At 39.7% G+C, this 18,748-nt stretch overlaps 1 protein-coding gene across 1 annotated transcript in view; it reads right to left on the bottom strand.

Moving 5' to 3' along the window:
* LOC105381300 (diacylglycerol kinase 1) overlaps positions 1 to 17,237 on the bottom strand; it is a 122,988-nt gene extending 105,751 nt beyond the window's left edge. The window contains exon 1 of the mRNA XM_048633137.1: positions 16,807 to 17,237. The gene's annotated coding sequence lies outside the window, so the exon portion shown is untranslated. The remainder of the gene's footprint in view (positions 1 to 16,806) is intronic.
* Positions 17,238 to 18,748: the final 1,511 nt, after the last annotated feature.

Genomic DNA, 18,748 nt, shown 5'->3' with positions numbered 1-18,748 from the left:
AATCGCTAATATTTATACTTAATGTAAACAGTATTAAAGTAGTACTTAAAAAAACGAAGTCTATACACTCATGGGAGTCACAAGTAATCAAAAAGTTACAGAGACAGCGCCAAATTACTCCTAAATTGAAAAAAAAACTAGCTTAATGACGTCGTCTGTAATATTGAAGTACATTTTTAACGACGCATCAGGTTATTACCAACTAAAAATTGAAATATTTTGTTCTGAATTTTAAATTAAATGTTAGAAACAATCGGACTCTAAATGACTCCGATTTTGGTGTCGGTGGTTGGCCAAATCTGACCCGCTTTGCAACTACTAACCAAACCTATTTTTATTCAGTGACAAAAAAATGTTTAAAAAATCTAAACCACTTTTAAAAAAGATACTTTGCTTTAGGGAAACTTCTAGTACAGTACAAAGACTTGATCTTTCAGCACCTATTTCTTCGTTCTCCCATGCCTCATAGTAATAAAGTTTACACCAGGATATAATGTAGTCATGGGCTACACATTAGTATATGTTTCATCAATGGCTGCTCTGGTGGGTCATGGCGCCAGAAATGGCCATTCTCCTTTTGTAAGTGAAACGTTTTCATTACTGGTGAGTGTACTACGATATTGGGAATGATAAATGGATTGTAGAAGATGAAGAGATCCAAGCGACTTACAGAAGAGTGATTGCAGATTTTGTACGGTTATCTTAAGAAAGTGGGGATTTTAAGGGATAAGGGTTGTGTTACGGTTCTATTTTGCATTCATAGTATGAGTCTGAAGATTGCATTTGAATCTCTCGTTATATATTTCTTTTGTTTCAGCAAGGAGACCGTCTAGGTTTCTATTCTTTGTTGTCTATGCCACTTGATTTTTCTTCATTTGTTTAAGAGTAGTACATAATAAAAGTAACGTGTAAACTTATATTTGTATGGAGATACGAGCTTTTGTATTGTTTGTAGAGAATTGGTCAAATATCTCACAATAAATAGAAATGATCTTCCTTCAATAGCTTTTATTATTGATCTCAAAGTTTGTTATTTTATATGTCAAAATGTCATGTTACTTGTCACCGTACTTTCTTTTTATAAATCAAAAAAGGATCATCAACATTCTCCCGGCCAAAAAAAATACATAAATTTAAAAAGATACAAAATAAAATTAAAGGTACAAAATAAATTCATTCAGAGCTACCTAACACTATTAATTTAGTTAGTGGTCGCCGCAATATGCCGCCCGACGTCCGAATGTCCGCTACTCTACATAAACCGTCGGGCCCAGGGAAAACTTTAACAACCACTCCTCTAAGCCAAACATTCCTAGGTAGAGATGGATCCGCCACCAAAACCAAAGACCCCTCGACTAACAAACAATCCTGTACTCGAGACGGTCGAGGAACCAATGTGGGCAAATACTCACGCAGCCATCGCTTCCAAAACGCGTCGGCTAACCGTTGCGCGACTCTACATTTTCCAGCTGCAAAGGCTACCTCACCGTTGTGTCTACGCAAGTAAGCTACTGCCGAAAATGCTTGTTCTGAGGCATCCACAAAAACGTGCAGTTGAAACTGATCGAAAGCACTGAAACCATAACAACGAGGTACCATAAACTCTTCACACGACTTTAAATCTATCAGGAATTCACTCCATTTGACGTTTAGTGGGTTTTTGTGATCCGTCGACAATGTCTGCTTCCAACATCTTGAAACTCAGGTCGAACCCAAGAGCATCTTTCTGTGGCTTCCATATCATTCCCAAGGTACGCTGAGAGCTCTCCGTTTGCAATAAGCTAACCGACGGCGTCTCTGTTGGCTCAGGAAGACATTCAGGTTTATTCGATACGAAGCCTCTTATCTCAAATCCACCAGCATGGTGAATCGCAGTGACGTCGCTACTAGTTGCTTCATCTCTTCAACTGTGTCCACGCTATCACAATAGTCATCTACATAGTGTCTTCTTTTAATAGCTATCACGGCGCGCGGATGAGATTCAGCATATTGGTCAGCATTCTTTCTAATAATGTACGTAGCAGTACACGGGGATGATTTCGCGCCAAAAATCATCGAAGTCATTTTGTACGTACGGGGAGGTTGATCTCTATTCACCCCACGCCACAAAAATAGTTGCGATTTCTGATCCTCTTCGTTTATTTTGACACGCATAAACATTTCTTTGATATCTCCCGTAACTGCTACCGCCCTCTCTCGGAAACGGAACAAAACACCAACTAATGAATTAAGAAGGTCAGGGCCTGCTAGCAACTCCGTATTCAGAGAAATGCCTTTTGTTTCTGCTCTCGCATCATGCACTAGGCGAAGCTTTCCCGGTTTAGACGGATTGCGTACTCCGAAATGTGGCAAGTACCAAAGTCTCGGGCCGGCCAAAGTTTCATGGACTTCTTCTGCATAATGTTTTTCCAGTAAATTATCCACCTGCTTCGAATAGTCAATCGAGAAAGCGGGGTCTACGTCCATCATCCTCTCTATCACCTTCAGTCGCTGCACTGCGCTCCCTTTATTCTCCGGCAGAGCGACGTCATCCGATCTCCACAGCAGCCCGGTCTCCCATCTGTAACCGATCTTCCTGGTCTTCGCGTCGAGAATACTCATAGCTCGCTGTTCATCTGGTGAAAACTTATCATTCTCTTCATGTTTTACACCAAGGCTATCGACACGAAAATAATCATTAACCAATTCATGTAATTCGACGTCAGCTTCAGAGTGATGGAGATGGTTTGTGAATTCTTTGTTTACCTTACAACTAGATGATACGAATCCGTGAAGTACCCAGCCTAGGTTAGTCCGCGAAGCAACAGGCTCGTTCGCTCGTCCTTCTCGGTTCTCTCTTATCAATATCAGCTGTAAATAATCCTGGCCAATTAGAATCTCCGGATAGCCATCATACTCCTCTAGCGGCACATCCTGTAAATGTAGACAACTTTCTATTAATTTTCTATCGACCTTTTGTGTGGGCAAGCGGAGTGAGTCTACAGTACGTATTTTCGGCAAATAAAAGGAACCCGTAGAAGTGTGTAACCTCACGGCAACTGCAAGGCTATCGTTCTCTCTTTTCGTTTCGCCGACAGCACCCTGCAAATTAAGGTTCACGCGAGGACCCTCTGCACCAATTTTTTCAGCTAGGCGGGAGTCTATCAAGCTTATGGTAGACCCCCCGTCTATCATGACACACGTGCGGACGCTACCAGCAGGACCCTCCACATTGACAGGTAAGACTCCTACATACCTCCGCCCCTCTTGTTCGGGTTTAGTCCATAAGTTGGCCGTAGTCTCAGTCGTTTTATCATTATCGCCATTAGACTGCTTACTTTTGGTCCAATTTAGCCAGTCTTCGCGATGAAGCAATGTGTGGTGCCCACGACTACACGTGGCACATTGACGTCTGGACCTGCAGCGCTCACGTCGATGTTTGGGGCTGAAACATTTGAAACACAGCTTCTTATTACAAATCCAGTCCCATCTCTCGTCCACAGACCTAGAACTAAATGGAGAACAGCTGTTCAAGTCGTGACCATCTTTCTCGCAGAAGGGACAGTATGGTCGTGTTGTGTCGGTCTGCCCACCGCGCTTCTGAAAGGAAACTGCATTGATCGAAGCCATATTAGTCGCGTTGGCCGCACCGGAATCGGAATAATCATTAGTCGCATTGGCCGCACCGGAATCGGAATAATCATCGACCATCGCGAGCACAGGATGACGGCCAAAACCTGAGGAAAAAGTCTTAGTCTTTAGTTGCGGCTCCATTACCCCAGCCCTACACACTAGTTCGGCCTCACGCATCAAATAATCGGATAATGCGGCTAATTTCGGACGGCGGGCGGCATCTTGGGTAACGCTATAATCTATCCACCTATAAACTAAGTTCTCAGTTAATTTATTTACAATTTCCATTACCAAATCCGGGCTGTATAAATAATCTGAACAGTTGGTCGCTGTGATAGCAGCTAAACAATTTGAAACTTTAGTCGCGAGCGTCACTAACTCCGTCCTAGAGCCACTTAGCTTCGGTATTTTCTTTATTTCTCCAATAATCTTCTGCACTATAAGATCTGGTCTTCCAAAGCGCATTTCGAGAGTCTTCATGATCTCTTGGGCCGAGGACACGGTGATGATGCGGGCCGCTACCGTCTCCCACGCCTCTCCACGCAGGCATCTCTGTAGGCGGGCTACGTTTTCGTCTTCCGAGTACTGGCCTATTCTAGTCGTCGACTCGAAGGCGTGTTTGAAACGCAGCCATTCGAGTGCATCGCCAGAGAACGTAGGCAGGTCTCTGGCTGACAGGCGGCCTAGCAATTTGTCACTTCGATTCGCTTCAGGCTTGGGCGAGTGATTTTGATTAAGCCAATGTACCACTCGTGAAAGCGAGGCACGACTTGAGGCCTTCTCCACTCGTGAAAGCGAGGCACGACTTGAGGCCTTCTCCACCTCCTCGACCTCTATTTGGGCCTTTTCCTCCTCTAGTCCAGCCTCTATCCTTGCGCGCTCAGCCTCCAGGCGCCGTTGCTCCAACTGTCGTTGCTCTTCCAGGCGCCGTTGCTCCAACTGTCGTTGCTCTTCCAGGTGCCGTTGTTCAGTTTCCAGCCGTCTCTCCTCCAGCTCGGCAAGCTCTCGAGCCGCCCGAGCCTCCGCCAGCCGGCGCATGGTCGCGGCGCTGGAGCGCGCGCTCGATGATCGATCGGAGCACGGCACCCTCGGCTGTTGCTCGTCAGGCCTACTTTCTTGGTCAGCACTTACTTCATTTTTGTTTAATCTAGCACTACGGCGTAGTGGTCGGTCCATGCCGGACTCGATTGGACCACAAATGTAGAGAATTGGTCAAATATCTCACAATAAATAGAAATGATCTTCCTTCAATAGCTTTTATTATTGATCTCAAAGTTTGTTATTTTATATGTCAAAATGTCATGTTACTTGTCACCGTACTTTCTTTTTATAAATCAAAAAAGGATCATCAACATTGTTTTTTTAGCAAAGTTTCATACCAACTGTGGACCTTTGATCAGTGTGACCAGTAGGTAAAGATCATCTAGTTTCATCTATCGGGAGCATGTCACATTTACACGCTGTATCTATCAGAAGGCTTCGATGCAGAATGTACCTAATATAGCTGAGGAGCTGAACTGGTTTCCAATGGGATTTTGTTTTTAGCTTTGAGCTTTTCGTATTTACATATTTACATTAAACAGAGCTTTAGTTCAGACCGCTTAGACTTGACAAAATTGTCTACACTCCATATGCATCCCCTGTAGATACATATAATATTAATAATGATATGTGAGGACATATCATTATTAATATTACATACGGCCATCCGATTCCAAACTAGGCAGAGCCTGTAATATGGGTATCGGACAGCTGACATATCTACACAGATACTTAGATAGGAACATATTATATAGAGTACAAATATCTGTATTTAAAAAATAAACAATAATCAATATCTGCCCAAGCTGGGAATCGAACCCAGGACCTTCGACATAGCGTCATCTCACTGGTCCTATGACCTTACCGTCCCAAAACTTCAAAACCATGAGTCCTAACGAGTCAAACGGCACTTCAATATAACTCCATAGGTAGTTAGGTAGCTTTGCAAATATTAGATGCTAGATTTGTTTGTCTTAGCGCAATCAGAGTTCGCAAAACCAACTTTGATAGCTCCTAGTATGAGTATTCCGACACTCTATCGTGTTTGTTTATTGTTTTTCAAAGTGTAATAAACGAACAAGATAGTTTCGGTGCAAAAAAAAAACGTCTCGATAAAATTAAATAACACCTCATTTTCCAAGTGAGCTTTTATTTTCAATCTGTTCGGTTAGGTTAGAAGATTTGTGACTTTGTAGATTGACTATAGTAATAAAGAAATTAAGTCTACGATATTTAACAGAATACTGTAGTTAGACTGTACTTCTTTCGTAGTTAACTCATGGTAGGTACACTCCGCGCTCTTTCGTAGTCACAATACAATACAATACACTTTATTTGCACCAAGAACAAAAAATACAAAAAAAAACAAAACTTAAAAAAAACAGTACAAAAGGCGGCCTTATTGCTTATAGCAATCTCTACCAGACACCCTTTGGATGGAAGAGAGTGTGTCTATATACGATTGTGAGGTAGTTGTGGTGCAAGTATTCATCATCATCAGCCAATAATCATCCACTGCTGGACATAGGCCTCCCCCAAGGAGCGCCACAACACTCGGTCCTCGGCCTTCCTCATCCAACCACTACCCGCCACCCGCCTAAGGTCGTCAGTCCAGCGTGCAGGAGGGCGTCCCACGCTGCGTTTGCCTGTTCGTGGTCTCCACTCGAGAACTCGTCTACCCCAACGGTTATCGGTTCTTCGGCAGATATGACCAGCCCACTGCCACTTCAGCTTGCATATTTTGACAGCTATGTCTGTATCCTTAGTCCTCTGACGGATAAAATCATATAAGTGCAAGTATATACATATAAAAATATATACTACTTAAACATTAACTTCATTGTTGAAACACTGTACTCTTTCTATGTAAATGAAAGATATCTTTAATATCCACTGAAAATACAATTACATTTCCAATTTTCCTGTTCGCTATAATTTCCTTCTGTTTTCCCTGTAACATTAATCAAGCGAGCCTGTTTTAATGAAAAGAATTCAATTATTAAATAACATTGTCTTAGCCCTGTAGGTTCTTTGATGAAGAGGTAATTTTTTTATTCCTCTCTTTTTACAGGTTGTATTAAATGGCTGACATTGAATTTATCAAAAAAATACCGTTACGATTTGCTTCGCTGTGTAATTTTTGAATAATATAATTTGAGGTAAAAAAAACCTATTTTAAGCTTTTGTCTTCCCTTTATGCTATCATTACATCGATGTTAGATTGAAGAAACTTGAAAGGTTGAAAGGTTTTTTGTTTTTTTTTTCAGAAAGCACCGACAAAATCCAATTATACATATAGTTACGCATGACACACAAAAACGTGAACTTTTTACGTTGAACTAGACGTACTTACGTTCTTCCCAATGACAGTGTAAATTTTTATTAATGACTTTCCTGTTACCAGGTGAATGTCCCCCAACATACTCGTACAGTTGCAAATATCTCGAGATTCTCGAGTATTCTTATTTCGACGGCCGACTGGTGTAGTGGTTAGTGACCCTGACTGCTAAGCCGAAGGTCCCGGGTTCGATTCCCGGCTGGGGCAAAAATTTGTTTAGACAGATATTTGTACTCGGGTCTTGGGTGTAGATATTTATAATTAATATCAGCTGTCCGATACCCATAATACAGGCTCTGCCAAGCTTGGGGTCGGATGGCCGTGTGTGAGATGACCCCACATATTATATTATATATTGAATAATGAATCTGACTTTAACTAGCTGTTTCTATACTAGACACCAAGATAACAGCTGAACAGCTGATAACATTTTATTAATGTGTTTGTCCTCATAAATCTCGAATGACTTACCGGGATATAGAAAAGTAAATAGCACGCGAGATACAGGAAACTTTGTAAGTACAACTATTCCTCACAATCGTATATAGATAGACACACTCTCTTCCATCCAAAGGTTGTCTGGTAGAGATTGCTATAAGCAATAAGGTCGCGTTTTTGTACTGTTTTATTTTTATGTTTGGTTTTTTTTTGTATTGTATTGTATTGTATGAATACTACTACAACAGTAATTATTTATTTTCTTTTATTTTACACTCGCGACTCTCGCGACCAATGAAAGAGTTTCACTTGCAAAATTTAATGTTAACCCCCATTTTTTTTTAACATTTCATATATAGAATGTTGCACAAAATGTGTAGGTACTTTATTTTTTTCATTGAATTTTCAAAACTTGTAAAACAAAAGTTGTTCAGGATGACACCCTGAGTCACCCCCTTTCGTCTTAGCTTACCTTTTAGCATCACCCTGTATAATTTTGTACAAAACATTGACGTTTTTAGTGGGTAATATACTGATGTGCTTTCAAATGTACTTCAATATTGCAGACGGCGTCATAAAGCTAGAAGCCAGTCTTTTCTGTTATGAGTAGGTAATGAGTGTACCCACTTTACTAGACATAAATGACTTCACTACTAATGCTGATAACAATTATTAGGTACTAGTAAATACTACCGAATGGCGTAGTGGTAAGTGACCCTGACTATTGAGCCGAAGGTCCCGGGTTCGATTCCCGGCTGGGGCAGATATTTGTTTAAACACAGATATTTGTTCTCGGGTCTTGGGTGTGCCCATAAAATGGCAATAGGCCCGCCCCCTAGACTAAACATAAGACTGGCGAAAAGTGGGTGCAGCAATGCACCTCTGCCTACCCCGCAAGGTACATTAGTACAAGGTGTGATTGTTTGTTTTTTTTTAGTAAATACTAGAACATTCTTACTCTTGTCACTTCCTCAAACACTATAAAGCAAGCCCTTAGCGTACATTGTATCGATCGATTTGTCCTATAAATAGAGGTGAGTGTGACAGGGTTCTCCATGGGAACTGCACGCTCGTGAGCTACGCTGATGGGACTTTGTCATAGTGACAATACGTTACAGGAACACACATAGATTTATCAATATTTTAACGGTTGCTAATTCCGTGAGACAATAATATACCGACTTTTTGAAAAACAATACAATAGAAAAACAGAACTTTAACAAATTACAACTGTGCAACGCGAGATGAAATCGCATTTAGAGATAAGACCACCTTTTGTACATAAGTATAGGTACGTAACGTGAGGTTTAAGTTCTGTAACCGTACCTATCTCGTTTGTGTACAAATAAATCACATCTATCTAGATTGGCAACATAATAAGACATTATATAATTAATATTATGATAATATTATGACCTACCCATTAGAACTGATGTGCCGAGTTGCAGAAAGTAACATTAAGGCCTAGTTTCACCACAGTCTGTTAGATCATTAACACCCATGTTACATTGTAAGTGTAATCTGAAATAAAATTACACGCCATGTCCATCATCAATTTCCTGACAGATGTAACAGTGATGTTAATGATCTAACAGAGTATGGTGAAACTAGGCCTAATCTTATGTCTGTCTGTCTGTCTCACCCTTAGTCAAGCAAGCAGGCAGCAATACATTTAAGCTTAAAGTTCCTTTATCACATAAATCAAACTTGTAACATTCTGCTTCAGTTTAGTCACAAAGCAGATAGTTCAGCACTAGATATACAGGGTGTTGCAAAAAGGGTATACTAAGCCGAAACCTACATGTGCAGCATGTTATATCTAAGCCCGAAAAAAAAAAAATTTTTTCCATAGTAAAGGTCACGTGACCAACAAAGTTTCTATGGAAAATTAACTTTTTTTTTTTGGCGAATTTTCAAATTCTGATTTCAGTTTCGGGCTTAGATATACCATGCTGCACATGTAGGTTTCGGCTTAGTATACCCTTTTTGCAACACCCTGTATACTGAACTGTATATCACTGGAATGACGCAAATAAGAGACGTCTTAAGGTCCTGTAATGAGATACGCTGTGCGCATTCCAATGATCCACGGTACAGTTCTAGTAGAACAGTGGCGATGGTATTATATTTTATGCTATTCTATTATCTGTGGGGGTGTAGGTAAGTACCTGCAGCTGGCTCTCTCGAGTGGAACTTTTGTGCATATCCCCAAGGTCTAAACTGCCTGCTTGGACCATTTCCCACCACGCTGGTCCACAGTGGCGATGGTATATGGTGGACTTTATCAGTGCCCGAAAGCCTCGAGAGATACCTACTGCTGTAATTTTAGCGAGTGGACGCACATTCATATCCCACAAATAACTTTTTGATATTGTGTTAAGTTTACATTTTACAAGAAGACTGCTACAATATAGTAGTAAAGTAGACCTATAGTTTTAAATCAAAACATATGGTATCTATATAAAATAAATACTTACAGGCGAACTATATAGTTCTGACAATAAAGGCTGCGATATTGCTAATATATTTTACAAATAAAATACCGATTGATAATGGATTTTTAACGGATTATCCTTTAATAAATATAATAGATCGATAAAATACGGTTTTTTAACAATTAGTTAGGATTCACTTCCGTTTCCGAAGCGTCCGTAGTCGAGCGGGCCTCAGTGATCGTAACTGATCGCTAAGGTTAAGCAACAACTGACACGGTCAGCCATTGGATGGGTGACCAATTTCAAGTGGTGCTTTTCTGGACGCTTCCGTGCTTCGGACGGCACGTTAAGCCGTGGGTCCCGGTTGCTGCTTCGGCAGCAGTCGTTAAGCCTAGTCAGAGGCCTTCGGGCGGCTTGAAAACATCTGACAGTCGGGTTGCCCACTTACCCGACAACTCTCTCAGCACAAGCTTGCTTGTGTTGGGGTCCACCAACCCGCACTTGGCCAGCGTGGTGGACTAGGCCTAAACCCTTCCTTCATTGGAAGGAGACCCGTGCCCCAGCAGTGGGGACGTAATGGGTCGTGATGACACTTCCGTTTTCAGTAAAACAAGAGTAAATTTAAATTTTCTCGTCAAAACGGGCGCATCATATTTAGACGAGTTGTGTTGGGTTGTGAAACGCAGTTGTGAACCAAAGAATATTCCTCGTTATAGTGCTACAGCCACAGTCGGATATAGGCAAAAATAACTTTCTATATTATTGTGTTAGGTGTATCCTGTTATAGTAATAAGTAATTAAGTAATTTGTCACTTTGTTTCCGCAACATATAAGGTCTGTAAGAGATCGCTCTCAGCGAGAAGGCCGCCTATTGTACATTAGTTCTAGTCTATAAGTATGTTTTTTTTGTGTGTCTGATTTATGTGGTGTTCAATAAAGCAATATTCTATTCTATTCTATGTATAAGTATTTGAAATAAATAAATAGTTTCACCACTGTACCCATGACGCTGTAACTTCAGCCCAACGTTTACTGATATCGGAGGAAAGGAAAATAGAGGTGAAGAATACTTTAAAATAAGCCCCAGAACCTACCGATATTGCCGCTTCCTTAATTTGGGTCTTAGATTAACAATATACGAACAGGATGGTTTGTCACATACAAAAATAAAGCAAAAACAGCCCGCATTTTGTTTACTGTTAAATTGTTTGAAGTTGAGTGCCAATTTCTCCATAGTGGGTTAGAGCATAACCAGGGATTATTGCTTGACTTTTGACACGTCTGTCAAGAATTTAATATGGAGATGACGTATAATTGATCAACCATTCCCTGGTTACGATTTTACCGACTTTTGTGAAATTGGAGCTTAACCTAATCACAACCATTCATTGAATCACTGAATAAAGGGGTTAGGAGGCAACTGACACGCAAAAATTCTGGCACTAGTGCGAGTTTACCATTAGTTGTTATGAAAAGTACTAAACTTGCACTAACCAGAATAAAGTCACGAATCTTCTAACTAACCGAACTAATCCTAATCCCAACTATCCTAACTAATATTATAAATGCGAAAGTAACTGTGTCTGTCTGTCTGTCTGTCTGTCTGTTACTCTTTCACGCCAAAACTACTGAACGGATTTGAATGAAATTCGGTATGTATATGGTTTAGACCCTGAGAAAAAACATAGGCTACTTTTTATCCCAGAATTCCCACGGGAAAACTTTTTAAGGCGAAGCGAAGGTAGCGGGAACCGCTAGTTCAAAATAAGAGCTCAGTAGTAGAATGGGGTGTTATTTGTCGAGTCGTTTCGTTTGCACTGACACTCCATCTAGTAGGTATTAACATATCGTTGATTTGGGTAAACAATTTAAGGAAATTTCTATAGGAAAAACATTCACATAATCATTGGCCAAAATTTTGCGAGAATATTGAATATTGTGAATGCGAATAACAGAGTTTGTCTCATTTGTTTTCACGCCTCAATGGCTGGACCAATTTTGACTTATTAGCATAGCAATAACATTATATAGGACAACTCTGTTATCTGTATCTGTTTAAAAATTGTTCTGCTTTAAACGCGGCTTTGAATACTGTTTTATATGGGAACTGATGTCTTGAGAATGGATATTTTGGGAAACGGATAGGAAGTTCCGAATGGTTATCATTGTCTTATATACAGGGTGTAGAACAAAAGTTGTTCAGAATGGCCCCCTGAGACACCCCCTTTCGGCTTAGTATACCCTTTTTGTAACACCCTGTATAGTACATACATAGTTTTTCCCGAGAGTTTCGCTTGGCCTGATAGATAAAATAATTACTTACCTAAGTTCCTGAATTACCTTAAGTACATGAAAGAAAGAAAGAAAGAAAGAAAAAGGCATTTATTTCGTCCAAGACACAAAACATATAAATAAAACAAATTAAAAAAAAAATACACTAGGTTACAAAGTGTCTCAAACAAAATGGTCACCGTCTCAACATAATGTCACAGAAGCCTGTGACGCTGATTTTCATCAGGTGGCCGCGAGTCGTGCTCGGTGCAGTGTGAAAAAATATTATAATACTTAATTTATATTTTAGAATAAACAGGATGGCTTAACACAACTAGGTAAACACACACAGTTAAGTAACATACCAAAAGAATAGTAATGCATACCAACAATATAAAAATAAATAGACATACAGTTTACAGATTATTAAACGACAGTTTTAGACGGGGTACAAGCAAATTCAAAATAATAAATATGACTTGGCATATGTTGCGGAATGTGACGTATTACAAAGTTTTTGAAGGGATAGAAGGTATTTTTTAAGAAGATATTTAAAAGAACTTTTGGTTTTAGCTCGTCTAATTGGTGGAGGTAAATTATTCCAGCATTTAGATGATAAATATCGAAAACTTCCGCGGAATGCCTGAGTTTTATGCTTGGGTACTTTTATCATATAAAGGGATCCTCGGGTAAAGTGAAGGGGTGGCTCACGAGAGCGCCCCAGTTTGTCAAAAAGGTATTTAGGGGTTTCTTGTTTAATTACTCCGAATAAAAGAACGGCAAAATGAAGCTGTCTGCGAGCCTCCATCCTAAGCATACTGGCAGCGTTCAGGAACGGAGTGATATGTTTTCTAGGTGGAATGCTGAAACAGAATCTAGCACAGGCATTCTGTACTCGTTGTAATATGCGTTTGGAACTCTCAAGCAAACAGGGTCCGAATAGTGTATCACAATAATTTAATTTCGATAAGACCAGAGACTCACATAGTTTTACGCGCAATTCTTTACTTAAGCAATCTCGTATCCTGTATAAAAGCTTTAGTTTGTATAAAGAAACCTTAGCCAGTTCGCTAACATGATGTTCAAATTTTAAACCAGCATCCATAATCACACCGAGATTGCGTGCTTCCCAGACGCGTTCAAGCGGTTGCTGTTGTATTTCTACAATAAAGTCGTAAGATTCAACGGCGGAGATTTGTTTTCGCGATCCTAAGATTAGAAATTTTGACTTCGCAGGATTTAAGACAAGTGTATTTTTATTTGCCCAAACGTTAATATTATCCAAATCTTTGTTTAGTTTTTGAATGGCAGAGTTTGTATCTTTAGGGTCAAATGATATATAAACCTGAGTATCATCTGCATAAATGTGATATTTGCAATCGGCTATAGTATGAGTTAAGTCGGCAGAGTAGATTATAAACAGTAAGGGCCCTAAAATAGAACCCTGAGGTACACCGCGATTTAGTGCTTCTCTTTCGGACATAGTAAAAGAACCATCTGTGTTATCAATTACAACATGTTGAGCGCGATTCTCAAGGTAGCTGGAGAACCAATTTATAGATTCTGTGTCAATTCCGAGTACGTACATGTGAATCATCAAAATAAGTTTTGTACAAAACAGTTAGTTTTAAGATCAAAGCATACACACTTCAATAAAGACAGACGCCCAAAGCGACTTTGCTCAATACTATGTACCTAGTGAAAATGTAGTTACCTTAATTTTAAGTAAGTAGATAAGGCCTGATTTTTCAATAGTCAGATACCTACTAAAGTGTTATCTGACGAATAAAATTGTTGGTGTCACATCTGAATGTTACAAACATTAAACAACGACAGCAAAATTTTATTCTTTAGATATCACTTATCTGACCATAGAACAACGCGGACTCGGGTGTACCCTCGGGAAGCGCCATAGCGATCTTTCTTGATACAAAAAAGTCTGCCAATTTTTGCGGGGGGAAATTTTACCGTTTACCATGATTATGTCTCATGGGACATATCATTATGAGTTTTAATTCCCAGCAATAAGGGTAACGTGAAGTGACATTTAATAATGAACACAGTGTCTTCATTTTTCTTGCCAATGGATGTAACAATTATCGATAAGTGTTATCGATGAATTCGAGAACATGGGTTACAAATACTAATTTCAAATTAATTAGGTATAGTTAAATTTAATTAGGAATGATTAATAAACGAAGTCACCCGCTTTTCGCTGTACATTTATACTCACGTGATAGGTCGCGAGCCGTATCGCCGTTTTTGAATGAGTACGATGCACTGAAGTTGTCGAGTAAGTGGGCAACCCGACGGTCAGATGATTTCAAGCCGCCCCTTCGGGCGGCCTCTGACTAGGCTTAACGACTGCTGCCGAAGCAGCAACCGGGACCCACGGCTTGACGTCCCGTCCGAAGCACGGAAGCGTCCAGAAAAGAACCATTTGAAATCGGTAACTCATGCCATGCTGTACCTACCAATGGCTGACCGTGTCAGTTGTTGCTTAACCTCAGTGATCAGTTACGATTACTGAAGCCAATTCGGCTACGGACGCTTCCCAACTATGACCTTTTTTGTCGATTAATACATATCTACATACCGGTACATCACTATTGCATTTTTTTGACATTGGTTGCTAGGAAACAGCTAATAACAATAAACCATGACCAAATCTGTGATCAAATCCGGAATCCGGATATTCTATGAATTGAAGCTGTCATTTTAGTATGTAAACAAATCATTTTCTATGAAACGAACGCTTTGCCAACTAGATTGAGTCTAGTGAAAATTGAAACTGCAACTAGTTTTTATAAATCGGTGGGCCTTTTTGGCCTACCACCCCGCCAGAGGGGAACGTCTGCCTATTTCGTCTCCAGACCATTCATACTCAATGTATCTGACTATTGAAAAATCAGCCCTAAGTAAGTTTAATAATTGCATATTTTTTGGCCTTATAATTATTTATTTTACACTCATGTGTCATGTATCTACTATTTATAATTATAACGTAGATAGATACACACCACATACACTACACCATCCAACTAAACAAAAAAAAATGCTTCAAAGAAAATTAGTTTTCAAAATAATGAAGTTTGCAATTTTGTAGCGTACAGAAGCATGGAAAGTTGCTGTTACGAATATCAACTTTAGCTAAAAGGGATACGGTATAATTTCCCTCTGTTGTACTCTCTCTTGGGAAATACCAGGTACGCTCAGATGCATTTGCATTATAGCTGACTAAATGAGAGCTTCAAAAAGTTATGTTTCTAGAGTGTATTAAGTTATTATACCAACATAATTTACTTAATCCTGAAACATATTAAAACTAGCTGTGCCCCCGCGCTTCGCTTCGCCTTTAAAAGTTTACCCGTGGGAATTCCGGGATAAAAGGTAGCCTATGTTCTTTCCCAGGGTCTAGACCATATGTATAACAAATTTCATTCAAATCCGTTCAGTAGTTTTGGCGTGAAAGAGTAACAGACAGACAGACAGACACAGTAACTTTCGCATTTATAATAGTAGTTAGGATGTTATCTTACTAAGAACTCGTTCCACACAGGCTGCCTATAAACGTAAGCGTCCACGTATCGGTATCTCGAGTATCGGACCAAACGGATTTTCATAAATGTACGGAGAAACAGCATCGCAAATGCCACTTGTGTGAATTTCTATAAGTACATCGTCATCTTACAGGTTTTTACCTAGTTGAGTATCAGGGGACATATTTTTCATGCATATATATACAGCTTACAGTACGCTTGTAGCTTACATCTATGCTTGTTAACTTTGTTTTTTTGTAATTAAGTTTAAGTTTGGCTATGAAATAAATTATTATTTATTTATTTTATTTTATACAAAGAATATTGCAGGCGATGCGTCCGTTGCGTACGATGCTGAAAGGTGGGCGCTTACCTTAAAAGGTACCCATTTGTCTAAATTGTAGTTCCTCAGAAAGTGACATTTTGAATCTTATGCATGCCTCATGATCAACAGGCGAGTACCTAAGCTTTTTAATTAAGTACACCGTATTATCGTCGTAGAACCGATAATCGGGTAGAAGAGTTCTCGAATGGAGACCACGAACAGGAAAACGCAGCGTGGGACGCCCTCCTGCCCGCTGGACTGACGACTTTAGGCGGGTTGCCGGTAGTGGTTGGATGAGGAATGCCGAGGACCGAGTGTTGTGGCGCTCCTTGGGAGAGGCCTATGTCCAGCAGTGGATGATTATCGGCTTATGATGATGATGATGATGATATTATCGCTGTATAACAGTTACTACATAATGTAGGTATGTGGTAGAACAAAATAAAAACAAAAATCTACCCTCTAAAACTCACAAAGTGATAAACGATAAATTAATGGATTCGTGCGGAAAAAAACACATAAATCCACCCTAATTGGAAGCACTGACTGATAGAGGAATAACATAACACTTATTTTAATACGAAAATAAATAAAACAGACTCTGTGCAGCGTTCTTTGCATATGTTTGCGCGCTGATATCTATCGGTTTAGTAAACAAAACTACTAGATACTGGTATGTACCTACGTCTAACCATTTGATAACATTATGTATTCATATTACGGGCTTTTTAGAAATGTAAACGAACACAAAATATTACGTGCAGTCTCTTCAAAAACAAAAGAAGATACTTAGTTTTAATAACTCACCTGTTTGCGGATCGCTTCTACATTGAAAAAAACAGTTGCAATTAAATTTACACTGAACACATTTTGTAACTCATTTTAAAACGCACAACACTCAACGGAAATTTACAATGAGAACTGTTAACAATGCAAACACAGTCCGTCCATCGAACGATCGGCAGATTTAATGGTTTATTATTAGAATAACCACCGTTAAAAACACCACAATCCTTGCTGGTCCTACAGCAACTTCTTTCCTTCTCCAAACTCACATTTCTGTCCTATAAACGCGTGAAACGTGCTAAACTAAAACCGTGCGGAAAGCGAACTGACACATGTGGAAAAAAGCGGTTTTTTCCCCGCAACGCAACGCAGCGACGTGCGTCCCACTCCACGGTCTCTCCAACACTGAAATCTGAAAGGGATATTGAAGCTTTCAGCGAATCTATAAGCACAAGTACACAATCCCCCGTCCCTTTCTAACCCGAGGACATTCCTACGTCCTTCCTCTTTATTATAATTATCCTAGTCAAGAAAATCTATAGCTACGTACATCACGTTGATGTAGATGTGAAAAATGCGATTCACAATTTGACGTTTCAATTAGTTTTAGTTAGTTGCGAGTTCGCGTGTCGTTAACTGTTTTTATATGTTTATTTACGCTTTCAGATTTTATTTATTGCTTTCGTTTTTATTGCTGGGGTATAAGGATTAGACTTTATTACACTATCGTATCGGTGGCTATGGCTAGCCCTATCTGTATACAGGGGGGAGTTTAATCAGTGGCGTCCCGTCCACAGGTGAACACCCTTCATACTGAACAACTGTCATTATTGGACAAACTGAAAAATAGCTAAAAAAATATACCTCTGCTTCATAGTAAAGTGAAATATACCTACCCACTGCCCACCCTTCATCTGTCAGCGGGGAGGTCACTAACAAATCCCCACTCTGTAGGTACATTCCAGTAAAAATATACGTAAGTAGGTAATATAAAATATTCATTCTTCGGATCCGTCCATTATTGTTATAACTAATTAAGTTAATTAAATAGCTAATGAATGAAGGAGTCTCCACCTGGATACTTAATTAAGCTTTCCCCATATTTTTCCTAAAACGAACATAAATACAAACTGTAACAAGTACCTAAAATAAGCAACTACCCTAAATGGGTAGGTCGTTTAGCGTATCATTGACACACAAAACACTAGAGTTTATCTATCACCGCAGAGGAAGGATTGAAGCTGATTCGCATCGCACGTACAGTTCGGTTCAAATAACTTGATAGTTGGCGAATACACTTTTGTACCTTATCAAACTAACAAACCACCTATTAAATCCTTTCAAAGATTGTCAGTAAAGTTGGTAAGTTTGACTAAGCACAAAAGTGTTAGACAGAAAGTAGTGTAGACAGAAAGAGCCCCCCCTTATCCGAACGGAGAGTAATTTGTAAAAATTGACGTTCATCAGAAAATTTTATATTTGTACGATGAATAAATTTTTTTGACTTTGACTTTGACTTTGTTATTGCTGCCTACTTCAAAACTATCAAGTGGTTGCATCCCAACTGTAATCGGATCAATGTATGGAAACCTCTGATCATATGGAAACCTTTTTATAAATTCCTCTTCCTTCTTCTTCACGTTATCTACATCGAACATCGAATTTACTCATGTTAGGCCCGGGTCTCCTATTTACGCCGTAGGTCGCTTCCAGTGTCACTCCGTAGGCCGCGTCACAATGCTCATTATGTCTACGCGCCAACGTCGGCGTGTGAGGGAGACCGCATCAGTACATTTCTATAGTGAGCATCGTGTCGCGGCCTACGGCGTGACGCTGGACGCGATCTACGGTGCGTAATAGGAGACCCGGGCCTTACCGCCTGTTACGTCAGCGTCAGTAAAAAGCCCAACATACATTTCCCTTCTCACGTCTAGCTATCTTTACTACGTCACTAACCTACTAA

The sequence above is a fragment of the Plutella xylostella genome, chromosome 2 (genome assembly GCF_932276165.1).
Source record: "Plutella xylostella chromosome 2, ilPluXylo3.1, whole genome shotgun sequence".
NCBI lineage: Eukaryota > Metazoa > Arthropoda > Insecta > Lepidoptera > Plutellidae > Plutella > Plutella xylostella.
Note: the sequence above shows the minus strand (reverse complement) of the source record. Positions and strands in the feature narration are given on the sequence as shown.